The following is a 10,412-nucleotide window of genomic DNA, read 5'->3' on the forward strand; positions in this document are numbered from 1 at the left end:
TGGAGATTGTTAACCGTTTATTTTTGAACAGATTAATGATTTGGTTAAAATAGTGCTCAAAGAAGCCATACTTAAGTGTGTTAACCATAAAAAAAAAAGATAGAATAATTCCTCACATAAAATTATGAATATTGAACAAAACTGGTATTATGAATGTGCAAAACTGGCCCAAATATAATTTACCAATGAAATAATTCTTTATTTGTTAAGTGATATCTGCTTCATTTTCCCTAAATTGCACTAAAGGTTGAAACATTTGCTAACAATAGCCCTGATTTTTCTCCTTAGCTAGAATTCCAGGGGAATTGGCATGAATGTATGGGTCAAGGTATTTAATACTGGTGTGGATATACTGATGATGGTGGAGGTCAGATACCTGCATATTTCGTGTCATGCTTCACGCTGGTCTTAGCGTGAGTGTGGAGTTCAGTTGTTCTGAACTAAGGGCTAGATGTGTTCCATATCTGACCCCTCAATTTTACACACCCAGTCATATGAATGGTGTCAATTAAAACTGACATAGTTCCATCAGTTTTATTATTAGTTTGACAAAAGATTTTGGCTGTAAGTCATCATAAGGAATAAGTCCTGAATTCAAAGCTTTCGGATATCGCTTAATTAGTAACTGAGTAACATTAGAACTGAACTCTGCTTTCTTGTGAAATACATTTTTCAGGTTGTTTAAGATCATAAAAGAATGAATCGCTGTAATGTTGATTGATGCTGTGACGAACTGTGGTTAACTCAGTACATTCCTATCAAGCTTCCTGGCCTAAAGCTGGAACTGAATGACGACAGCAAGAGCGGAAGTGGAGTCCATAAAAGGTGGTGCTAACCATATTTGGAGATTAAGTTGCACACTTCATCAATTAATCTGCACTCTTAGCAGTGTGAATGCCAGAGGAAGCGATTATAGTAATATGATGTCAGTATCCTTAACAACAAGAGTAAATAAATAGAATATATACATAAACTGATCAGTCTGGTCTTGACCCGAAACGTCACTCATTCCTTCCCTCCAGAGATGCTGCCTGTCCCGTTGAATTACTCCAGCATTTTGTGTCTATCTTTGATTTAAACCAGCATCTGCAGTTCTTTCCTACCTAAATAAATAGAGAAGTGGAAATATCCTTATGCTAAATTATCTTTTGATCGATTAATCAGAGATCCAAAGAAGTAACAAATATGAAGCATAAATTAAAGTATTTCAATTCATGAAGTAGATATGAATATTTATGCTTTAGTATTGTTTGCTGCTCCCAATAATTTCCACTTTAAATTGTTGAACATTCAACCAATTAATTATAGTAGAATTTGTCATTAAGTGAAAAAATTAAATAATCTAAAGGTGCTAAAGTAAGCATGCAGGTACAGCAGGTAGCGGCATGTTGACCTTCATAACGCGAGTTTACCGTGGTCATAGTTACAGCTGTCTATATCCCACCGGATGCTAATGCTAGCATAGCCCTAGGCTACCTCCATAGCCCTATCAGCAAACAAGAGAACACCTACCCCAAAGCAGCCCATATCATAGCTGGTGATTTCAATCACGCAGACTTAAAATCAGTTCTCCCCAAGTTTGAACAACACATCAAATGTGCAACCAGGGGAGAAAATACATTAGACAAGGCCTACTCAAACATCAAGAAGGGTTTTAGAGCCACACCACTACCACACTTAGGCCAGTTGAATCACCTATCCATTCACTTAGCACCAGCATACACCCCCCTCAGGAGAAAAGCTCAACCCACCACCAGGACTGTTAAAACTTGGCCTGAAGGAGCTTGCTCACAGCTACAGGACTGCTTTGAAAGGACAAAGTGGGACATTTTTGGAAATCAGGACTTGGAGGAGTACACATCCACGGTACTCTTTTACATCCAGAACTGTGTTGACAACATCACCGTCGACAAACCCATCCGGGTGTACCCAAACCAGAAGCCGTGGATGACAAAAGAGGTCCAAACTCTCCTCAAGGACCGCAACACCGCCTTCAGGTCTGGCAACAGAGCCCTGTACAGCGCTGCTAGAGCCAACCTGAAGAAAGGCATCAGGGATGCCAAAGCGGCCCACAAGAGGAAGATAGAGGACCACTTTAACAACAACGATCCATGGCGGGTGTGGCAGGGCATCCAGCACATCACCAACTACAAGCCCAGCAACAGCACGACGGCTGACGGCGATGCCTCACTGGCAGAGGAGCTGAACTGCTTCTTTGCTCGCTTCGAGGCAGAACCAGAAGAGTTTGTCACCATTCTCCCACCAGCCCCTAACAACAACAACTACACACTCACTGTGCAGGAGCATGAAGTGAGGCGGGTGCTCAGGGCGGTGAACCCGAGGAAGGCTGCCGGCACGAATGGCGTGACAGGAAGGGTTCTGAAGGAATGTGCAGACCAGCTCTCCGAGGTCTTCACGAAAATCTTCAACCTGTCCCTGTCCAAATCCATCATCCCACCGTGCCTGAAGTCTGCCACAATCATCCCACTACCAAAAAAGCCTGTTATCAGCGGCCTGAACGACTACCGACCGGTTGCTCTCACACCAGTCATCATGAAGTGTTTCGAGAGGCTGGTCCAGCAGCACATCAAAGCCAGCCTCCCGCCCACCTTCGATCCACACCAGTTTGCCTACAGAGCAATAGGTCCACTGAGGATGCCATCGCCACTGCTCTTCACACTGCACTGACCCACCTCGAACACAAGGGGAGCTATGTGAGGATGCTTTTCATTGACTTTAGCTCCGCTTTCAATACTATCATCCCCAGCAGACTGGTCACCAAACTCATGGATTTAGGACTCTCCCAACCCATCTGCCTCTGGATCAAGGACTTTCTGTCTAACTGCCCCCAGACCATCAGACCTCTCCACCCCCATCACATTCAGCACTGGCTCCCCACAGGGCTGTGTGTTGAGGCCCCTCCTCTACGCCCTCTACACCCACGATTGTGCCCCCGCCCACTCCACCAACACCATCGTCAGGTTTGCTGATGACACGACTGTGGTTGGACGCATCTCAAGAGGAGATGAGACAGCCTACAGGGAGGAAGTCCAAAGACTGGCAGCGTGGTGTTCAGACAACAACCTCATCCTAAACACCACAAAAACAAAGGAAATTATCATAGACTTTTGTAAGAACAGTGCAGCCCTCAAACCCCTATTCATCAATGGGGACTGTGTGGAAAGGGTCTCAGACTTCAGATTCCTGGGCACACAAATTACGGAGAATCTCTCCTGGACTACAAACACCACCACAGCAGTCAAGAAGGCCCAGCAGCGACTCTACTTTCTGAGGATCCTCAGGAAAAACAACCTGGAGGAGAAGCTGCTGGTGCCCTTCTACCGCTGCTCCATCGAGAGTGTGCTGGCGTACTGTATAACCACATGGTATGCCAGCTGCTCTGCAGCGGACAGGAGAGCCCTTCAAAGGGTCATCAACACCGCACAAAAAATCACTGGCGGCCCACTGCCCTCCCTGAAGGACATCTTCAGCTCTCGTCCTGAAGGACCCTTCCCACCCTGGACACAACCTGTTCCACCAGCTGCCCTCTGGCAGACGGTACAGGTCTTTCAAAACTCGCACAAACAGACTAAGAGACAGCTTCTACCCCATAGCCATACGTGAACTTAACAATGCAAAATAAGAAATAACACTCACATTCAACTGAATGGCTCTACCTCAGCTGCTATTGTCATTTATCTGTAATTTTTTATTTTTTTTTATATGTATGTATTTTTACCTTATCTTATATATTTAAAATTGCTCTTGTGAATCGCACCATGGGATTGACTTTTAAATTTTGTTGTACCATGTGCAATGACAATAAAAAGATTCATTCATTCATTCATTCATTCATTCATTCATTTGAGTATAGGAGCAAAGAGGTCCTTCTGCAGTTGTACAGGGTGCTAGTGAGACCACACCTGGAGTATTGTATGCAGTTTTGGTCTCCTAATCTGAGGAAGGACATTCTTGCTATTGAGGGAGTGTAGTGTAGTAACGAGGTTAATTCTTGGATGGCGGGACTGTCGTATGATGAAAGAATGGAATGACTGGGCTTGTATTCACTGGAATTTAGAAGGATGAGAGGGTATCTTATAGAAACATATAAAATTATCAAGGGATTGGACATGCTAGATGCAGGAAACATGTTGGGGGATTTCAGAACCAGGGGGTCACAGTTTACGAATAAGGGGTAGGCCATTTAGAACTGAGATGAGGAAAAACGTTTTCACCCAGAACATTGTTAATTTGTGAAATTCTCTGCCTCAGAAGGCAGTGGAGGCCGATTCACTGGATGCTTTCAAAAGAGAGTCGGTTAGAGCTCTTAGGGCTAGCAGAATCAAGGGATATGGGGAGAAGGCAGGAATGGGGTGCTGATTGTAGATGATTTGCCATGATCACATTGATTGAAGGGCCGAGTGGTCTACTCCTGCACCTATTTTCTATGTATCTATGTATGTACTAACTGTTATGTTTGTTCATTATTCCAGATTATAAGCATATAGCATTTCCAGTAAGGCACAAATTAAAATAATTTGTCAATATAAATGCATATCCCTTCATAGAATGTCATCACTGTGTGTTAATTTTAGACAGGTAAATTTGTGCAGCTAGTTGAGCTGATACCTCATAGTGCTGGAGATCTAGGTTTAATCCTGACCTCATATGTTGTCTTTATGAAGTTTGTATGTTCTCCCTGTGACCACATAGGTTTCCTCTGGTGCTCCGGTTTCTTCCCAAATACCAAAGAGGTGCTTTTGTAACTTAATTGGCCTCTGTAAATTGCCTCCAAGTGTGAGGGAGTGGATGAGAAAGAGGCCCTTTGGCCCAGTTAGCCTACACTGATGAACATGCCCCGCATACAATATCCAACCTGCCCATGTTTACCCCATATCTTTCTAAATCTATTTCTGCACCATAGGAAGGACCGCCCGAAGGACAGCTCGCTGAAAGACTGCAACTTCTCCTCGTGTTGTCTTCAGCAAAAAAAAGAATGCCAGTCAGACTGTAAAATTGACTCAAACTGTCTTGTTTTTCTGAAATTATCAACTCCCAACATATTCCAGTGTAGTTTGGAGAAGAGCCCATACCAAAAACATCACTATATATTCCCTCTGCAGATGCTGCCTGACCTGAATTACTTCTGCATTTTACTGTAAAAGGGCCTGTTGAATAACTTTCACAATTACACATAATTGCACAAGATCAATTTCACTCTTCTAGCACTTGAAACTTTAGTTCAATCTTTTGCTGCTAATAATTTCATGACTGTATTCCATTTGGGAATTTATTTTATTTCATTGTATTTAGCTTCTATTCTCAAAATTCCACAACCTGGAAAATAAATAAACCAAACACAAAGGTGTCTATCTTTATGATATATATATATATATATATATATATACATAATATGGATTTCATATTATGTATTTATGAAATCTGTTACTTTTGAAGAGCTATCACTTTACAGCTGAGTGAATTGAAACAACTCAATGAAAACAGTAGAACGTCAATAATTTTTTTGAATTTAAATTCAGAATTTCTGCCTCTCTCACTTCTGCCTTTCTTCATCTTTCTTCATTGTCATAGAAACATAGAAAATAGGTGCAGGAGTAGGCCATTCGGCCCTTCGAGCCTGCACCGCCATTCAATATGATCATGGCTGATCATCCAACTCAGTATCCTGTACCTGCCTTCTCTCCATACCCCCTGATCCCTTTAGCCACAAGGGCCACATCTAACTCCCTCTTAAATCTAGCCAATGAACTGGCCTCAACTACCTTCTGTGGCAGAGAGTTCCAGGGAGGTCATGTGTTACCTCTTCTTATTCCAATCCTTTGGGCAGAGTAGTACAATCTTCACGTGATGGTACCTGCCTCAACTATCTCCTCTGGCAGCCTTTTTCCATAAACTACCACTCTTTGTGTAAAAGAAAATTGCCCCTCAGGTTTTAATTAAATCTTTCCCCCTTCACCTTAAACCTATGTCCTCTGGTTCTTGGTTCCCCTATACTGGGTAGAAGATGCTGTGCATTTACCCTATCTATTTCTCTTATCATCTTAAACACCTCTATAAGATTACCCTCATCCTCCTGCGCTCCAAGGAATAAAGTTGTAGGCTGGCAACATCTCCGCACATCTTCTCTGCACCCTTTCCAGCGTAACAACATATTTCCCATAATAGGGTGATCAAAACTGAACACAATATTCTAAATTGTTCGTTGAGCCAGCACAGAATATACAAGTGAAATGGCCTCCTTCTATCTCACAAGTAAATATAAAAATGTAATGAGGCTTTGCTAAGTGTCTTGGCCATGGCTGGAACATCCAACCACTAAGTGAGAGTCCTATAAGTGAGAGTCCTAAGTGAGAGGCCAGGTAAAATAGCTGTGGACTCCATTGACGTGATGGAAAGCCTATTTAAACATACTCATTGGGTACCTTCTAATTATCGCTGGGGCGTTTCCAAATAGACTCAGTTACTTTGTAAAAATACTGATGAGTCAGCATATGGCGGGATCTAAATTATAAATGAACTCCTCACCTCAACAACACACCCTATCCATACTTGCTGGGTGGATTAGTTTAAATTCAAGGTTATCATCTGTTCATTCATCTCCATGATGAAATTTGGAATTTCAATTCCCCATAAAATAACATGTAAAAACTTCAATCAAAGTTTCAAAGAAAATGCAATTTTAATAAAGTTGAATAAAATTAAATTAAAATGGACTGCAGATGCTGGTTTAAACTAAAGATAGACACAAAATGATGAGTAACTCAACAGGTTAGGCAGCATCTCTGGAGAAAATGGATAGGTGACGTTTTTGGTTGGGACCTTTCTTCAGACTCACTTTTAGGGGAGGAAGTGGAAGCAAGAAAAGACCAGAACAAATCAAGGCCGGTACCAGATAACATTAGGCAAGGTGGTTCCTCTTGGCCAATTGTTGGCTAGGGATGGCGAGATCCCAAGAGGTATCTCCACTCCCTGGAAAAAAATTGCCCTGCATATTTCGTTTAAACTTTGCCTCACTTACCTTAAAGTTATGCACTCTAGTTTTTAACATTTCCACCCTTATGAAAAAGCTCTGGCTGCAGACCTCATCTAAGCCTCTCATAGTTTCATAAATTTCTATCATTTTCACTCAACCGCAGGTGTTCCAGAGAAACCATTCCAAGTCTGTCCAATCTCTCCTCATTGACAATATCTTCTAATCTGGACAGAATTTTGGAAAACCGCTTCTACAGTCTCTCAAAAGCATCCACATGCTTCCTGTAATGGGGTGACCAGAACTGTATGTAATATTCCAAAGTCCTATAAAGCTGTATCATGTCTTCATGAACCTTACACTCAATGTCCTTCCAATGTATGCACACTTATTATACACTTTCTTTGTTTATTTGTTTTGCCACAATCAGGAAACCATGGATTTGGATTCCAATATCTCTTTGTATATTCATGTTTTTGAGGGTCTTGCAATTGACTGTGTACTTTCCACTTACATTCAATCTCCCAGTGCAATACCTCATACCTGCTCGGATTAAACTTTATCTGCTATTTCTCCACCCATTTCAGTAGCTGATCTATATCCCGTTGTATACTTTGACATGCTTCCTCACAGACCACAACTCCAGCAATGTTGGTGTCTTCTGCAAACATTCTAATACATCGTCAAGTCGTCAAGTCAAGTCAAGTCAAGTTTATTCATCACATACACATACGAGATGTGCAGTAAAATGAAAAGTGGCAATGCTCGCGGATTGTGCAAAAAAACAAACAAACTACAAACAGAATGGAACAGAATCACATATTCACATATTACATATTTGTGGGAGGAAAAAAGAAAAAAACTGCTATTTTAAAAACACTCCACACCACACAACAGTAAAAAGGTGAGAAAACACATATATACATTTATGTCCAAGTCATTTATATATATCTCATATACAGCCGAGGTCCCAGTACAGGTCTCTGCAGAGCTCCACTAGACACACACATTCATCCTTCCACTACAATCCCCTGACTTCTAATGGTAAGCAGTTTGGCATCCATATAACCAAGCAGCGGTGTGGAATCACAGAAAGACACAATAATTGAAATAAATATAGTTAAGAAAAGGAGAGCTTAGATACCAGTTGATCTCTATTATTGAGGGTGGGGGCAGAGGGCACGTAATCCCTCATCGTAACTCGTCATAAAATACAGATCAAACTTCAAACTGGTAAGCTCTCGTTTAATCTTACTATTTTACTTCGGAGTCACGTGAGTGACTACGTGAAGATTTTAAAGCTCTGTGATTTCAAACCGTGTAACAGTTCATACTTCACTCACTGCCGAAGTCGTTCGAGGGAGGAAGTATGTTATCGTAATCAACCATGAATCTGTTTGTAAAAACAATAATGGTGTTTATTAACAATAACAAAAAACAAATTGCTTCCCCGGGCTAAATTATATATTTGCAAATTCTAATATTTTCTCTGCAAATGATGCAGGTTCTGCCAACGGCTTATTATAAAATGTTTGAAACGCTCTTTCCCCAGACCACCCCGCTGTAGCCAGGATGTGGTCTATTGGAACGTCCATTCTCTTAGCCGCCGATGTGGATGCTGCCCTGGTGGAGTGAGATTTATACATGTTAGTATTTATACCAGCGGCTTTCAGCACCTGCTTGAGCCATCTTGAAATGGTTTGGCTCATCACCCAACCATAAGGTTTCTTGTGGCTGACCCATAAGGCTTTTTCTCTCCCTCGAGGGATTCTAGTTGTGTCAATATAGTTCAGTAGGTGGGTCATGGCACATAACCGTGGTTCTGGTGGGTAAGCCCGGAATTCCATGACTGGGTTTGATGTTCCTGGCCTGCTCTGTTTGACCAGCCCTTGGATAGTAAATGAGACATGGTCTGGAGTTACGATCATGTTGTCCAATGGTAATAGGTGATGTGACTGGACTCTTTGTGCTGACACAAGTGCCATCAGCATGACCGTCTTCAGAGTTAATTGTTCCAGAGTGAGGGACCTAGCTGGTGACCATCCCCTAAGGTATGTCAGGACCACACTGATATCACAGATTTGGGTATAACTAGGTCTGGGGGGATTGGAGTTAAATATCCTTCTCATGAGCTTGATCACCAGCGGGTGGGATCCCATGGCCTGTTGTCCTGGTGCCTGAAGTAAATAGGCACTTCTGGCTGTATTAATGGCGCTGTAGCTGAGTCCTTCATTATGGTGAAGGCCTGCCAGGAACTCCAATACATTGGTTACAGTTGTAGTTGAGTATGTGGTTCCCGTGTCCGAACAGTATTTTTCCCACTTCTTGATACTTGACAAGTATTGTTTCCTTGTGGATACACGGTGGGATGCTGTCATGGTGTTGATGGTGTTTTCTGACAATCCCAGGCCCAGCAGAGGCCTTTTCAAAATCTGCAACCCAGGAGTTTAATTATATCGTGGCATGGGTGGCTTATGCCAGATACTGGGTGAGTTAGCCATTCTGGGCTACTGGGGAAAGTCATTGGGGTCTCGACAACCATGTCGAGGAGCACTGGGAACCATGGCTGTGTAGGCCAGTCGGGTACTATCAAAATACCTGAAGCAGAGTCCATTTGTATTTTGCGTAGTACCCGACTGATGAGGCAGAAGGGAGGAAATGCATAAAAGAAGAAATTTCCCCAGTCCAGCGCGAACTCATCTACCGCTGCTGCCTCAGGGTCTGGTTCCCAAGCGACATACATAGGAACCTGGTGATTTAGTCTGGATGCAAATAGATCAATATCTGGCGTTCCATATTGCTTGGTAATTTTAGCAAATACTTTGGGATTTAACATCCATTCAGTGTTATCATTGAATTTGCGTGACCTGGTGTCTGCCACTGTATTTATCTTAGCTGGTAGGTAAGTTACTGATAGCCAAATATGTCTGTCGACACACCATTGCCAGATTGTGTTGACCAATTTGTCACATGATATCGATTTTATACCGCCCATATGGTTAATATAGGCCACCACCGTGGTAGTGTCTATTTGTAACCGAACATGCAAGTGATGCATATTTGTTGAATATGCTTTTAATCCATAAAATGCACCCAACATTTCCAGATAATTTATGCCCAGTGTAAGTAGTAACGATGACTCTAGGTTAGTCCATCTACCACCTGTGCTGGATATGGAATTAGTTGCTCCCCAGCCTTGAGCACTGGCATCTGTTTGAATAATTAACGTAGGGTTAATGATGATGATAGGGCTGGAACTATGCCAAATGTTCTCTACCCACCACTGTAACTCTGATATTGCTTCAGTGGGTAATTTCATGACTCGGTCAAAGTGACCTGCATGTCGTTTTAATGCCTGCACTTTCGCTCATTGTAAGTTTTGATAGTGCAGAGGTCCAAATTGTGTAGCTGGGAATGCTGC

Source organism: Leucoraja erinacea, chromosome 12, assembly GCF_028641065.1.
Source record: "Leucoraja erinacea ecotype New England chromosome 12, Leri_hhj_1, whole genome shotgun sequence".
NCBI classification, from domain to species: domain Eukaryota; kingdom Metazoa; phylum Chordata; class Chondrichthyes; order Rajiformes; family Rajidae; genus Leucoraja; species Leucoraja erinaceus.